Genomic DNA, 16,149 nt, shown 5'->3' on the forward strand with positions numbered 1-16,149 from the left:
CTGGAGCAGAAGCAGCGTTTGCAAGTGCCGTTCGGTGTTCTGAAATTTTCGTATTCTGAGTTTCAGACCGAAAACCAAGTTGGGCTAAGTACCCCGTTGGGGAATATTTTTGTTTTTTCTTGCCTCAGTTAATTCCGGATGTCAGAAAAAGTGAATAATTGTATTTCTTGTGGGAAACAGATACCGCATAGGGATTACCACTCTCTCTGTATTCCTTGTTTGGGGCCTGAGCACGACGTAGTCGGGTGTCGCTTTTGTGCTAGATTTAATAAGCGCACCATTAAACATAGGTTAGATTGCGCTAGGCTTGTCTTCGGTAAGCGGTGTAATTACAATATGCCGTCGGATCCTCCGACGCCCGCTACCGCTAAGAAGCGCAAGGAAAAATCGTTAGTCCAAGCAGGATGAGTTGTCCGTTCCGGACGCCGATTCTTTAGAAACTACGGTGGAATCTGTAGATCCAGCCGAGGTTTCAGCTGAGTCTCAGGGGGAGCCGTTAATTTTGCAAGATGTGGCCTCTCAGGAGTCAGGTCAGGCTGAGGGGGCCTCTCAGGTTGCTGTACTCCCTTCTTTGCCTAAGGTGGTTAGGCCTTCTCCTTCTGTCTCTAAGGTACCTTCCGAGGTCAGGCCTGGTTTGCCTTCCTCTGGTGTCAGTCCTAGTTCTGCAGGTTCTGTGCCTAAAAAACACATGCTTAAAATGAAAGAAGATTTGATTTCCTTAATCAGGGGTTCTATGCCCCCTCCAGATAAGAGGCCTCGGGTGGAGCCAGAGGTGGAAAGTTTGGAACAGGCTTCAGATTATTCAGAGTCTTCGGCTGAAGACATTCAGGATTTTCCTCCTTATTCTGATTCAGACGCAGAGGATTCCAGTCCTTCTGCTTCTCCTCCAGAGGATTTTTCTTTTTCAGAAACCCTGCATTCTATGAGGGAGCATTTTAAATGGGAAGGTCAGGATTTCTCAGATTCCCGAAAGAGGCTTAGGGAATTTTTGTTTTTACCACATCGGCCCTTGACTATACCTCCTGTTTTGGATGTTGTTCAGGATGTTTTCTCTGAGGCTTCCCTTAATCCAGACTCTTTGCCTCCTGCTCCAGTTAAACCAGATAGGTATTAGAGTGCCAGAGGCTCATAAATATCTGTATAAGAGCCCAAGGGCTGACCCAGAAACTATTAGCCAGGGACCTAAGGGTGTCAGGGCTTCTGTTGTAAAGAATCCAGTTCCTATGGATAAAGATTCTAGAGCTTTGGATAGGTGGGGTAAAAAAGTGTATACCTCTTCCACTCTAGCAATGAGGGCTTTGAATTGCCAGTTTCATATGTTGAAGTACCAGAATTTTCTCCTTACTCAGTTAAAATCTAAGGTAGATGCTTTGGCAGAGGGCATTGAGTGTAAGGAATTACAGGATTTGGTTCAGGCCTCTGATCAGGTGGGTAAGCATTCTTTGCAGTGTGGTTTCGATGCTTTACAGGCTTCTTCCAGGGTGGCTGCCACTGGATCAGTTATTCGCAGGCACGCCTGGCTTAAGGATCAGAACTTGTCAGAGCATGTTAAAGCTCGAATTTTGGATGCTCCTTTGCAGTCTGAAGTTTTGTTTGGTTCTCCTGTGAAGTCTGTCTTAAAGAAAATGGAAGACAAAGCTAAGTCTATGCAGACTGTTAAGGATTTTTTGCAGGTGCAGCCCCCTAAGTTTAGCAGAAATTGGCCTACTAAGGGATGGGCTTACCCTTCTGATTTACAGTCTAGGGGCAGATCTAGACGTGGTAGGGGCAGAGCTCAGGGTTCTTTCAGGCCTAGAATGTGGAGTTCCCCTGCACAATCTACAGGTGAGGGCAGGGGCCAGTCCTTTCGTAAACAGGCCCAATGACCTGCATCTTCAGCTGCCAGATCCTTCCTGTCTGGCAGCTCCTCTGGGAGGAAAGTTGGCACTCTTCAAGCAAAACTGGCTTTTAGTCACCCAGGACAAATGGGTGTTGGACATTATAGACCGAGGCTACAAGTTTTATTTCCACACATTGCCTCCTTTCAAAGGCATGCCAGACGTTCCTCCTCAGCAAAGGGTAGAGGCTCACAAACAGATTTCTTTACTTCTTCAAATGGGGGCTATACAGCAGGTCCCTCTGTCAGAAGTGGGCCTAGGATTTTATTCTCGCCTGTTTCTTGTACCAAAGAAAGGAAACACTTGGAGGACAATTTTGGATTTATCTATCCTCAACACATACCTGGACATTCCAAAATTCAAAATGTTGACGTTGCAACAACTTTTGCCTCTGTTGGGCAAAGATCACTGGATGGTAACTCTGGATCTCAGAGGCTTATCTTCATGTTCCTATCAGGCCCAGTTGCAGGAGATTCCTGCGTTTTCGGGCTGGGACTTTACATTATCAGTTCTCTGCATTGCCCTTTGGCTTATCTACTGCGCCCAGGATGTTCACAAAGGTTCTGGCTCTGGTGATAGCCTTCTTAAGGTTAAGAAGAATACAAATTTATCCTTATTTGGACGATTGCCTGATTCTTGCTCAAGACAAAAACAAGCTACTTCACTATCTACAGTATGTTATGGCAGTGTTAAGGTGCCTAGGGTATTCTGTGAACGAAACAAAGTCCAGTCTAGTACCCTCTCAGGAAATGTGCTTTCTGGGTGTGAGACTGAATACAGCCTCCCAGATGGCTTTTTTGACCCTGGACAAGCAAAGGAATCTTACACTTTACTTCCAACAATTGTCTCTACGGTCCAGGCTGACTGCAAGGACAGTCCTTCAAGCCTTGGGGTTCATGGCATCTTGTATTCTGGTGCTTCCCAATGCCAAACTGCATATGAGGAAGCTACAATGGTATCTCAAAAATGTATGGACGCAACACAGCCACGATCTGGACACTGTCATTCAGATAATACCTTGCATTCAAAAGGAATTTTTGTGGTGGGCTCAGGAATGTCACCTAAACAAGGGACTCTCTGTGACCCGACCAGAGGCGAGTCGGATCTTAACGACAGATGCCTCAGACAAGGCTTGGGGAGCACACCTCAATGGAAAATGGGTTCAAGACACGTGGCCTGCCAGACTTCAACATTTACATATCAACTTGAAGGAGATGTTAGCAGTCCAATTTGCATTGATGGCTTTCAAGGATCTACTTCACCCAGGACAAGTGTTGATTCAAACAGACAACACAACTGTCATGTGGTACATCAACAAGCAAGGGGGAACCTATTCGTACCCTCTTTGCAGGCAAGCTATGATTTTGTGGGAGACTGCTCTCAGTTTGCACCTCACTCTTCAGGCAAGGTTTCTGCCAGGAGCACAGAACTCCTTAGCAGATGTTTTGAGCAGACAGATGGTGGATCCCCACGAGTGGAAGTTGGATCCTCATGTATTTCGACAGTTGACAGTGATATGGGGACTCCAGACATAGATCTGTTCGCTTCTCCACTAAATTTCCAGTTGCCAAAGTTTTGCACAAAGATGTTTCATCCAACAGCTTGGAAAGTGGATGCTCTATCATTCAGTTGGAGCAATCTTCACGTCTATGCCTTTCCTCCTCTGCCTCTCCTTCCCAAGGTGCTCTTGAAGGTCAGACAAGACAAGCCCTCCATGATTCTAATAGCTCCAGATTGGCCTCAACAGCACTGGTACCCTCTGCTGAGGAGTTTAGTACGGGAGCCTCCTTGGCCTTTGCCTTCAATTCCACACCTTTTGTCTCAGGCAGGCAATCATTTCCTCAATGTCAGGATACAGTCCCTGCATCTAACAGCCTGGCATATTCTGTTCTAGAACCTGGAGGGTCGCAGCTTCCTCAACAAGTTTTGAATGTCATTTTGGAGGCCAGAAGACCTAGTACAAGGAAAGTTTATGCTGATAAATGGAGGAGATTTTTTATTTGGAGCAAAGCATAGAGCTTTGATGTTTCCAGGCCTGATTTGAGTGTTTCTCTTCAATATCTTACAGAATTATTAGACAAGGGTTTGTCTTTCTCCTCTGTAAAAGTTCATGCTGCAGCCATTTCAGCTCACTATGACTGTGACCCACCATTATTCTCTCATCCTTTGTTTAAGCAATTCCTTAGAGGGGCAAAGAACATAAGACCCCCGCGTAGAGCTCCTACTCCTTCCTGGGATCTCAATTTTGTGTTGGAAAAACTTACTTTACCTCCTTTTGAACCTGCAGCTACGTCTGAGTTAAAGTTTTTGTCTTGGAAGACTGCTTTTTTGTTGGCCATTACGTCTGCTAGAACGGTATCTGGATTACAGACTCTCATGCCAGTTGTGCCCTTCCTGATTTTTCATAAGGATAGGGTATCTCTGCGTACTAACCCTACTTTTATGCCTAAAGTGGTTTCAAATGTGGCCTTGAACCAATCTATTCATTTGCCTACTTTTTATGCTGATCACCAAAATAAAGGGGAGAAAATTTTGAACACTTTGGATATTCACAGGCAGTTGCGTTATTATTTGAGCAGGACTAAAAGGTTCAGACAGTCTCAACAGTTATTTGTTTCTTTTGCTTTGGACTCTCAGGGGAAACCTGTTTCAAAACAAACTATTTCTAAGTGGATTGGCCATTGTATTGCTTTTTGTTATTCTCATCATGGTAAGGAGATTCCGGCTGGAATCAGACCTCATTCCACTAGGGCTACTGCCACTTCTACTGCTTTTAAGGTGTAGCTACTAAAGATATTTTGGAAGCAGCTACTTGGAGTTCAGTGCACACTTTTTCTAAACATTACCATCTCCCTCTTTATTCCAAATCTAGGGCTGGGTTTGCCACTGCAGTCTTACAGGGCATATTAGCAGCTCCCAATGCTTTATGATTTTGCCAACCTCCCTTTACCTTTGCTTTTGGATTCTACCCACAGGTTATGACTGCAGCAATGTGAGATGAAGAACATAGTACAGTTTTGTACCTACCATAAATGTAGATGTTCGAAGATCCACATTGCTGCAGTCCAATTTACCCTCCCTCCTTCCCCTCTGTAGTTTGGAGTGGTTGTATGGTTTGGGTTGTAGATATTGTTTGTACATGGGTTTTGGAGGTTTTTCTGTTTTTGGCTGTGGCCTTTCTTTTTAGGGCCTTCTGACATCTGGGGCAAGAAAGACTGAGGATATGACGTCGGTCATGCGCTTTAATACCATGGCGCACTGACGTCAGATCTGAGCGCCCATGACCGACGCCAGCCTAATGCTTTGGTATTCGGGCCGACCGAGGACAGCGGACTACCCACAGGTTATGACTGCAGCAATGTGGATCTTCGAACATCTACATTTATGGTAGGTACAAAACTGTACTTTTCCTCTGTCTTGACCCAGTTGGTGGCCATTGTGGGTCTGTCTACCCTTATGTCTGCCAAGACTGTGCATATGTCTGGTACAGATGTAGCAGAGGAGGCACAGCTGACTATATCCAAAGTGCCTAGTGGGATTCCCTAAATATTTTTTAGGGAAGAGGTGCATGGTGCCCTTATGTCTAGGTGGTGGTCTGAACCTCCTAGATTTGTTAAAGCAGATGTTCCTTAAAAAAAAAAGAAACAGAAAATAAACGTGTCTTCTATGGCTAAGGATCCTATCAGAGTGGTAGGACTGGACTTTGAGGATGTTTAATGCCGTTGTGGCCCTGAAACCCCCCACAAGGGTTGTCTGTCCCAGCTTCTGCTCCCTGGTCTTTCACCCGTTCTAAGAGATTCTTGTTGTTCTGAACAGTTGGATTCTGGTGAATCCTTGGCATATTCCTTGCAGCTCCACTCTTCTCTTGCCCTGGGGTCTGATGAAGATTCACTGTCCCCTGATTCCTTTTGAAGGATTGCCTTTTGGGGATACAGTGGTCATCATGGTGAAACCCTTTTAAGTGCGACTGTTCCCAGGTTTCTGAGGTTCGAGAGATTTTGAACTCTTGCAATTGGGACTTTGTCAGCTCTTTTGTAGTCCATCCAGTTTTAGCTGTCCTTTTAGATACATTTGCAGCAGCTTTTCAGGCTCCTGACTCCCAATCTCGGGTCCCGAAGATACCAGATTGATTTTTTACAGATCCTGAGGATCACAAGTATTTGTATAAAAATCCTTCATCTGATCCTGCCTTTTCCATGTCCACAGATAAGTCCGCTGCTGTATTGGGGTGGGGTGGGGGGTGTACTTCTGCTACTTAGGCCTTTATGGCCATTAATTATCAGATCCTCATGACTAGACATGTCCTTTCTCTTCTCTCCCAGCTTGGGGAGGGCAATTTGGCTGGTATGCTGGATTCGGACACTAAGACTTCTGCCCTTTCTCTAATCTTCTGAGTTCTGCCTCCCAGGTGTCTCACCATTCCTTTAAATGGATCTATAATGCTGCTGATGCCCCTTTCTAGGGTAGCTCCATCTGGTTTTGTCATGAGGAAATACTCTTGGTTGCATTGTCAAGCTTTATCTAATGACATTGTGGTTAGACTTTCAGATTCCCCCATTAAACAACCAAAATTTTGCTGCTGCAGAATTGTTTAAAGCTGTTTAGGATAGGGGTAAGGTTATGCAGGACCTGAAGCAAATATTTGTTTGTTTTTTTACCTAAATTCCAAGAAACACTCCTAAATCTTTTGTCCAAAAGCAGCCTAGACAACCTGCTAAGAGCAAGAGGGTTTCTAAGAAGATATTCCCAGACAAACCGACTCAGTTCTGGAGGCCAGGAAACTTCTCCTGACATCTGCTTCTATCAGAATATCCAGCCTTCCCTTCCTCTCAGCCACATTCTTGCGCCCGTCAGGCTAACCCTTTCCTGTTTGGCAACAGTTAGCCACAAATGCCTGGGTTCTCTCCATCATCCAAAATGGTTATTATGGCTTTGGAAGTCCCTTGTATATAAATATCAAAAAATGGACTCAGCACTAGGTAAACAGTCTTCAGAGAATTAACAAACAAAAATAACTCCAAGTATACGGACACACAGCGTATAATAACTACTAAAGAATTTATTAATTCACAACTCAAAGCTTTTGAGGAAGAAGGGTTCTCCGCGAAAGCTTTGTGAGTTGTGAATTAATAAATTCTTTAGTAGTTATTATAGGCTCTGCTTGTCCATTTATTTGGAGTTTTGTTTTTCTTGTGGGTCCCTTGCTCAGCTGGCCTCTTGCTAGCTTCCTCATTTTACTTTGGTTCTTTGGGATCTGGTGGATCAAGGAACCAAACAGCCTGTTCCCATGTCTCAGAAGGGAGTAGGTTTTTATTCCAGAATGTTGTTCTGGTTCCCAGGAAGGAAGGCTTGTGGAGGCCCGTCCTAGACCTGTTCTTTCTCAAGGTCCATTCCTTCACAATGGTCTCTTCAGACACTTTTCCCTCTGCTTCATCAAGCCTTTCTAGTATATCTGGATTTGAAAGACTCCTACCTCCATATTCCTGTTCATTCTGTCTCCAGGAAGTTTACTTGTTTGTTTCTTCCTGTCATTGTCATTTCTCTGCTTTGCCTTTTGGTTGGTCTGCAGCTCCAGGGGTCTTTACCAAATGTGTGGCCCTTGTGGGTAGCCTTCTGCAGACTTTAGGGAATTCAGATATTCCCTTATTTGGACAGTGTTAATTCAAGCCCTCCCTCAGCAGTTTTTGCTTGAAAATCTACACTTCATTGTGCTTCTGCACAGTGTGGGGTTCACTGTCAGCCTCAAAGTCTGTGCTGACTCCGTCAGGAATAGGTGTTTTTGTGTTGCAGGATTAAGACCATTCCAATTCTGGCTTGTCTCCCGCCTCCCAATGTCCTCACTTTGACTTCTTATTGGTCGTCTCCTCTTCCTCCTCCAGTCCTTTCTGCAAAGGAATTTCTCAGAGCCCTTGGGTACATGACATCCACCTTTCCCATGGTTCCTTTTGTCATACTCCATGTTAGGAAATTTCAGTGGTATCTCAAGACAGTTTGGCTCCAGTGCTCCCAACTTCTTGAGTGTCCAGTTCCTTTTACCTTGTCTCAAGCTGTCTTGGTGGAGTCATCAGATTTCCTTGAGTCCAAATATGCCTTTGCTGGTCCCTACTTAGGAGCTATACATGGATGTTTCCAGTCAGTTGAAAAACCTCCTCCAACAACCTAAAAGTCCAGTGTCTTTGGTTGCATCAACAATTGACAGGCCATATTGGCATCAAGGAGAGAAGGACTCTTCTAGCTCTCCAAGCTTTTCACTCACTTTGTGTTCCAGTTCCTCTAAAGGTTTTTACAGACAATGTCACAGTCATGTAGTACTTCTACAAGCAAGGGGGGGGGGGCACAAAATCTTACCCTCTTTGCAGGCTGGCTCTTGCTACTTGGGTTTTTGCAGCCTACCAACACTTGGATTTTCAGGCAGTTTGCATCCCTTCAGAGCACGATCTGATGACTAAACACTTTGAGCAGGTCCAGGACAAATCCATTAGAATGGAGGCTTCACAGGGAGGTGTTTATGGACATTGTATGTCAGTGGGATACTTCTCAAGTAGATCTTTTTGCCTCCCTTCTGAACAGACAATTTCCCTGGCTCTGCTCCAGATTGCCAAGTCCTGTGGCTTGGAAAGTAGGCATAATGTATTTCTTGGAAGGGGATTCTTCTGTATGCCTGTCCTACTCTTCCTCTACCACAGATCCTGCACAAGACCATGTGGGACACATCTAAAATCTTGGTGACTCCCATTTGGCCCAGATAGCACTGGTTTCCCCTTCTATTTCTCATGGCCAGGGGACAATCATCACATGTTACCTCACAGGATAGATCTTGTAGGTGAATACTAGATTAACTGCCCTGAAGGACCATTTTAAGCCTAGCCAGTAAACGAAGATCAGGACCAAACGATGTACCTTGTATCTGTGAGGTGAAGACTTTAACCATTTTGCCAGATTCACTCACCTGTCTATTCTTGCACAAGGCAAGGGATCCCTTGTTCACTGTTACTTGTCCACTCAACTGCCACGTTCAGTGATAGGGTTTTGATTCCTTTTAGGCACCAGTTTTCTGAAGATGTGCTTCAGGTTTTGCAGGAGGACAGAAAACCTACCGCTATAAAATCCTATGTAACTAAATGGAAGAGACATTCTATTTGGTCTCTCAAACATGACCTGGGCCCTTTTCCTGTGGGGCATCCCTGTGGTCCTTTCTAATTTATGTGAATTGTTGAATTGTGGCTTGGCATATTCATCTGTTAAAGGTAATTTGTCAGCCACTTCCCGTTTGCCTCTAAATCCACCTTTGGCTTTTAGTTTTGAAGTCAAACCAGTTTTTAAAAGGCTTCCTTCATATCAGGCCTCCAAGAAAGCCTATTCCTCCTCCTTGAGACCTTTCATCTTATTGAAAAATTGATTCATTCCCTTTTTGGGCCTGCTTTTTCCTCATAATATTGTACTTGGACTGTTGGAGGCTGTTTCTTCTGCCAAAAAGTCTCTGAACTTCAGGCACTTATGAAGGTGTCTCCTTTTCTTTTTGAATTTTTCACAAGGATAGAGACTCTCTTTATACCAATCCTTTTATGCCAAAAGTGGTTAATGATTTATCCTTGAATCAGTCCATTCATCGTCCTTTTTCCCTTCTCCATAGACTACTAGTGAGAGAGTTCTTCACACCTTGGATTTACAAAAACAGCATATATATAAGGATTCAAAGATGGCTGCCATTCTGTGAACACTGCTGAACTGCATCTCTGCATATACCCTGAGAAAATCTAAACCTGGAATTAATACTAGGAACTTTTTAACACTAAATCTAAGATAAAATAACTGCAACTTCATTTAACTACTCTGTAGGAAGAAAAAAATCCGAAAATACATTATTCAACAGGATTATAATAGATTAGCTGGCTCTGAAAAGAGAATCTAACAAAGGAACCGTGTGCTCTATACACTGTAAACATTTGTGCTGGAAAAAGATGTCGAAAGAGGAAAAGAATATGGACATAACTACTACTAAAACAAAACTTTCAGATATTCGGTCACCGGAAAAAGATGTGATCTCCAAGAGGCAAAAAACTACTAAACAAGAACTACAAAAGTCAGAGACTAAAACCAAATCAGATCAAGCACTAAGTATGGAAGACATCAAAACTGCCTTGTTTACCCATCCAAGAAGCTTTGAAAGAATTAACCAACCAAATACAAACGTTTGGAAATTCTTGTAATCAATTACTTGAAAGAATGGAAAAGTCTGAAGCTCGGATTTCTGAAAATGAAAACAAACTATCTTTACTAACAAAAAAAACAAGTATGCATGACTTGGATATTCAGGCTATTCAAAGCAAAATTACTGACTTAGAAGCAAGATCCAGGAGGAATAACATCATTATTAGAGGAATTCCAGAATCTGTACAATATAATGACTTAATCCCATCTATAATACAAATATTTTCAGTGCTTTTAAGTGACTCTGACATGGTACAACAAATCATTATTGAAAGGGCACACAGAGCTCTGAGAGAACTACAAGCTTCTTATACTCCAAGACCTGTATATGTTAAAATACTCAATTATCAGGATGTTAGCAGAATTCTTACAACTGCAAAAAAAAGTGGTGGATGTATCATGTGGAAAAATAACAAAATATCTCTGGCCCAAGATTTACCTTTGCAAGTCAGACAAGCTAGACGGTCCTTATATCCTTACTGTAGGTTTCTTATTGATAAACAGGTTAAATTCCAAATGAAATATCCTAATATATTAACATTTACAGTAGATGGGTCTAAATATTCTGTTTCTGCGAAAAATGAAGCAAAAACTACTTTTCTGAAGGTTTTTAAGATTGTAACTGCTTTTGAGACTTGAACTGCATTTCCATTGGGGCTGTCAGGCTGCCTGAGGTTGGACTTGCTGATTACTGTGGCTCGAGGTTTTGGTAATCCTTTGTCTTCTCTTGGAATGGGTTAGGCCTCTTCTGGAGTTATAGGGTTGCTGTTTTTTTGCTGTTCCCGGCTTCCTGCGATCGTTTTCCGAAATATTATGGCTTCTGCGAGTTTTCATCTGAGAAGACCGGAAATACCTTCAGTGCTGCCGAGGGGGCGGATTTCGATGTGGTGCTTCCGGAAGTCCGGCTGTAATAGTGGTCCCCATCGCGAGTATTCTACATGGTTTCCAGGCTAGGAAGCCTGAAAGGATTTGTTTTAAGCCCAGCAAAGACATTTTAACAAGAAGTAATGTACTGTTATATTAATTTAAGCACATAGGAACATCTTTATACACCTGCTAGTTGGTTATTAATATAAACCCTGTCGTTTGTTAGATTAAAAGGGTGTAGGGGGTAGTGTTAAATATGGGGATTTTAGTATATTTTATAACTTTATATCATAATATAACCTATATATTTTTACTTAGAGGTGATTATATCTTACATTATGTAGACACTGGTTTATGTTATTAGAAGATAGTGATAGTTTACATTATATAAATAAGGGAAATTGTTACCTTTAATATGATTTATTTCAACAACTAATCTAAGATGTAGATGAACAGCAGTGTTTACTAGGGAATGTTTAGAATAGACTTTGTAATAAGTTAGTTAATATAGGTCTCAACTATGAGATGCGTTTGTGGTGTTATAATCTAAAGTTTTTGTTTCTTTGTCTTTTTGACCCTTTCAGTTTACTATGTTGCACAAGACCTATATATGTCCTGGTCCAGGGTTAAAGTGGATAGGCACTGGGATAGGACGGGATGTCAAGAATGTTTCCAAATTATGTACGCTTGTCATGATATTTTACTTTTCTTTTTGTTTTCCCTTTTAAACTTTTATTTCATAAATAACTCTTTGAATGTGGGAAATAGACTCATGGAACGTTAAAGGGCTACAGAGCTTAAAAAAAGAGGAAGTTATTTTTACATTTATTGCTGCAGGCTAAGGCGTTGTTTATATTACTTCAAGAAACACATTTAACTAATGATCAATGGGTTGATATCAAAAAACAAGAAGTGGATTAGAGAAGTAATAGCTTCAGAAGGTAAAACTAACAGTGCTGGGGTAGCTGTAATTATTAAAAAATAAATATAAGGGAAAGATTTTAGACTCTAAAACAGATAAAGATGGAAGATGGTGTTATGTTATGTTCTTTTATTTACCCATTTTGATAAACTTATTTTATTGTTAAACATTTATGCACCCTGTAATGACCAGAATCTATTCATAGCATCATTATATCCAATTTTGACACAATATAAATATTATATAATTATTGGAGAAGACTGGAATTCTTATCAAAATCCGAAGTTGGATAGATCTTGTCCGCAAAGAGCATTTAATAAGCATGCGGTGTCAGTACTAGGTGACATTAAGGAAGACTTTCAATTATATGATCCTATTCAGTATTTAAATACTACTAATAGTACAAATAATTATACTTTTTATTCTACATGTCATAAAATGTGATCTAGAATAGATTTCTTCTTGATTTCAAGAATAATGGTTAATTTGGAACCCGTAGTTGTTACACATGCACGTTACTTGTCAGACCATTCAAAAATTTCGCTAGGTTTTGCTAAAGATTCAATGGAGACCCAAAGGCAGAGGTTTTAACTGGTCTCAACCCAAATTTGTTGAATAAGGAGGAAATATTACATGAAATTACAGGTTACCTTAAAGAGTTATTAGATAGACTAAAGAAACAATATGTACCTGACATTGATTGGGCGACAGTTAAAGCACAAATAAGAGGGATCTTTTTGCAAAAAGCTTCATATTATAAAAAAATACAAAATAGAGATATTCAAGAACTGGAAGTTAAAAATTAAGGCACTTGATCAAGACCCGATTCAAAATTTTAATGCTCAAACATAGGTGGAATTAAATGTCAAAAAGATCTCTTCTTAATACAAAATAGTAGGTTGACATTTCAGGAACATAGGATGCTAGTAAGGTATGCCAGTCATGTTCAAACACCATCACGGGCATTAGCTAGGATAATTAATCGAGAACAACAGTACAAATTTCAGAAATACATTTTAGAAATACAACTTATTCTAAAACTGAAGATATCATTAATGTCTTTGAGCAGATATATACTAGTATATATGGTGGGCAAAATGACTTATCCCAACATAGGATTAGTAATTAATTTTTACAAACTAAGTTTCCGAGAATAGAAGACAATATTCAAAGAGATTTGATTAAACTGATATCTGAAGAGGAAGTAATATATACAATTCAACATATGAAATCACATAAGTCACCAGGTCCTGATGGATTGACGGTGGAATTTTATAAGACATTTGATAATATCTTTGGTAAAATACTCACGTGTATTTAATTATATAATTAAGAATAAAATTAGTGATCCCCATCTCAATGCTTCAAAAACTATTTTTATACCTAAACCTAATTCTGATAATTAGACCAATATCATTAATAAATGTAGATATGAAAATTTTAACCCCTATTATAGCCAAAATAATGAATCGTATATCATCTAGGGAACAAGATGGCTTTATGGCAACTAAAACTAGTGATAATACACTTACACTTCATACTTTGATAGCTTATGCTAAACAGAAGAACCTTAACATGTATGCCCTTATAATTGATGCGCAGAAGGCTTTCGACAGGGTTGATATAAACTGTTTGAAATTTTACCATACTTTAATATATCTCAAGAATTTGTTCGTGTTAAAAATTTTATACAGTAATCCTTATACCACATTGTATATTAATAGAAATTTTTCTAAAAGAATACAAATTAAAAATGGAACACGTCAGGGTTGTCCTTTGTCCCCTTTATTATTCAATATATATTTATCGAACCCTTATTCTTATATATTAAACAGAATATATACCACAATGCCCCAATAGTTTACGGAACAAAAATATCAATGGCAGAGTTTGCAGATTATTTGAATATTTATTGCACAACTCCAATCTCAGACACTAAAAAGATATTAAAAGCGATAGATAATTTTTCAGAAGTTTCCAAGTATAAAATTAATCTTAGAAAAACTAGTATTTTCCCTTTGAGAACTCCCAAACCTTTTTCACTGCTGCCTCTGGTGGGACAAGTGACGTGTAAAGATAGCATTAAATACTTGGGTATTGACTTCAAGGGTGGGTGAGTTCCAGCTTTTCCATTAGGGGGCATGCCTGAATGCTGTAGTGTGATTTTGCAGAGCCCTTCAAGTCCTCCTTTGTCAATGCACCCTTTGACAGAAGGTCTTTGTTTGGCCCTAAGGTAAAGGACATTCGCTGCAGTGGGCATATGTTTTTTTGATCCGTCAAAAATCCTCGTCTAGGAACCAGCGAGGTAGCTGAAAAATGTGGTTCAGAAACTCCCAGGGTCCTTTCCAAGATTTACAGGGAGATAGTTCTCCAAAGGCAGAGGGGGGAACTCAAAACAGAAGCCGCCCGTCACAGTGCAGAGAAGATTTTCTCTGAGACCTTATCAGCGTTCCTGAAAGTAGGCCCAATTGCCCACCTCTGGAGGCAGTTGGGTGTCATCTATCCTTGCACAAGAGAGCCTGGCTAGACATTACAAAAGATACATGTGTGCAGAGAATTATATCCAGGGGTTATACAATTCCCTTTTCCCTACTCCCCTCCAACATTAAACAAAATTCCTGATGTTTCACCGAGTCAGAGTAAAGCAACAGCTGTGTAAATCCAAGAGGACCGCCAGACCAGACAGAATCTGGAGCTTACTCAAGAATCTTTTTAGTGCCATAGAAAACGCTACTGGAGACCCAATTTTGGATCTCCACAATCTGAACAAATTGGTTCAGTATCCAGAGTTCCAGATGTTCACAGTTGAGTCCATTTTGCCTTTACTGCATGACGACTGGATGTGCTCAGTAGATCTTCAGGATGCATACTGTCACACAAAAATGAACAGATGATCCAGGAGGTACCTGCACTTCCAGCTGGGAGCCAGTCATTACCAGTTCAGAGGATTGCCCTTTGGCCTCACCACAGCCCCCAGGATGTTCACCAAATGCATGACAATAGTAGCAGCTTACTTGAGAATTCAAGGAGTCCAAATGTGTCTATACCTCGTCAGCTGGCTCGTAAATGCTCCAACCAGGCATCTTCTGATAAAAGCTGAAGACTGTGCACTCCAAATTTGTTCTTGTGTAGGAATTACCATCAACCACAAATCTCAATTAAAACCATCTCAGAGTTCATAGGGGCCTTGTTCAACATGGCATGAGTGACAGCTTCCCTTCCCCTTCAAGGGTACAAACTGTTAGATTTCAAGTAAAAAAAAAAAAAAAAGATAATTCAGAATTCTTTTCTAATTCCACTAGCAAGGTACCATATGAGAATTCTTCAGTGGTCCTTGCTACATCAGCCTATGTCCACCCAGATCAGGATAACTCTTGCATTCAAAAAGTACCTTTCATGGTGGATTCAATGAGATCGGGTATTATAAAGATGTCCCTTCATTCTTCCTCAGTCCAAAGCCATGGTGACCACTGATGCTTCCCAAATGGAGGGCACTTTTTGGGACCAAAGCACATGGTCTTGCGAAGAGGCCAACATTCATGTCAGTGTCTTAGAAATGAGAGCAGTGCTGCCAGTTTTGCAGGCTTTTAAAGACTCTCTCCCTTCCAAGGACTATTGCAATTCAAATGGACAATGTCAGTGGTATGGTACATCAGCAGACAAGAAGGGACCAGATCTTACATACATAGGTTCATAGGCTAACTGCCACCTGTGTGCCATTTTAAGCCTAGCCAGTTACCCATGTAAGAATCAAACCCTGTACTTTGTAAGGTAAACAACCTAACCATTGCACCAACCTCCCACCCCATGTGGGTCCTTACCCCTAATGTCGAGAAGCTCGGAGTGTGGCACTGGACGATCTCATCCAGTCAATTTCTGATAGTAATGCACATTCCAGGAAAATCCAGTGTGATAGCACACAAGTTGAGCAGGTCCAGTGGTCTCAACATGAGAGTTGCGGAAAAGGTATTCCACCAGTGGGAAGAACCTTGTTGCAGCCTCTTTGCATCTCCCTTCAACAAGCGCAGCAGGTTCTTTCCCCTGATCTCCCCCACCGGAGTCACTGAGAGAGACTCTCCTTCATAATTAGCCCCAAAGTCTTCTCTGAGTATCCCCCAACCCCCTTCCCAAATTTCTCCAGAAGGCATCCTGATTGAAGAGCAAAGTCATCCTCATTGACCTTGTCAGATTTGGTCCTCCTCTAATTTACCCTCCATAGATTCTGGATCCAATTCTCTCCCAACAGACATGATTCACCCGGATATTTCAGGC

General features: G+C 41.3%; 1 protein-coding gene across 6 annotated transcripts in view; it reads left to right on the forward strand.

Moving 5' to 3' along the window:
- The window catches only part of TPD52L2 (TPD52 like 2), a 566,267-nt gene that overhangs the window by 435,207 nt on the left and 114,911 nt on the right, over window positions 1-16,149 (forward strand). The gene's annotated exons all lie outside the window — the stretch shown is intronic.

The sequence above is a fragment of the Protopterus annectens genome, chromosome 12.part0, assembly GCF_019279795.1.
Source record: "Protopterus annectens isolate FY-2018-M chromosome 12.part0, PAN1.0, whole genome shotgun sequence".
NCBI classification, from domain to species: Eukaryota; Metazoa; Chordata; order Ceratodontiformes; family Protopteridae; genus Protopterus; species Protopterus annectens.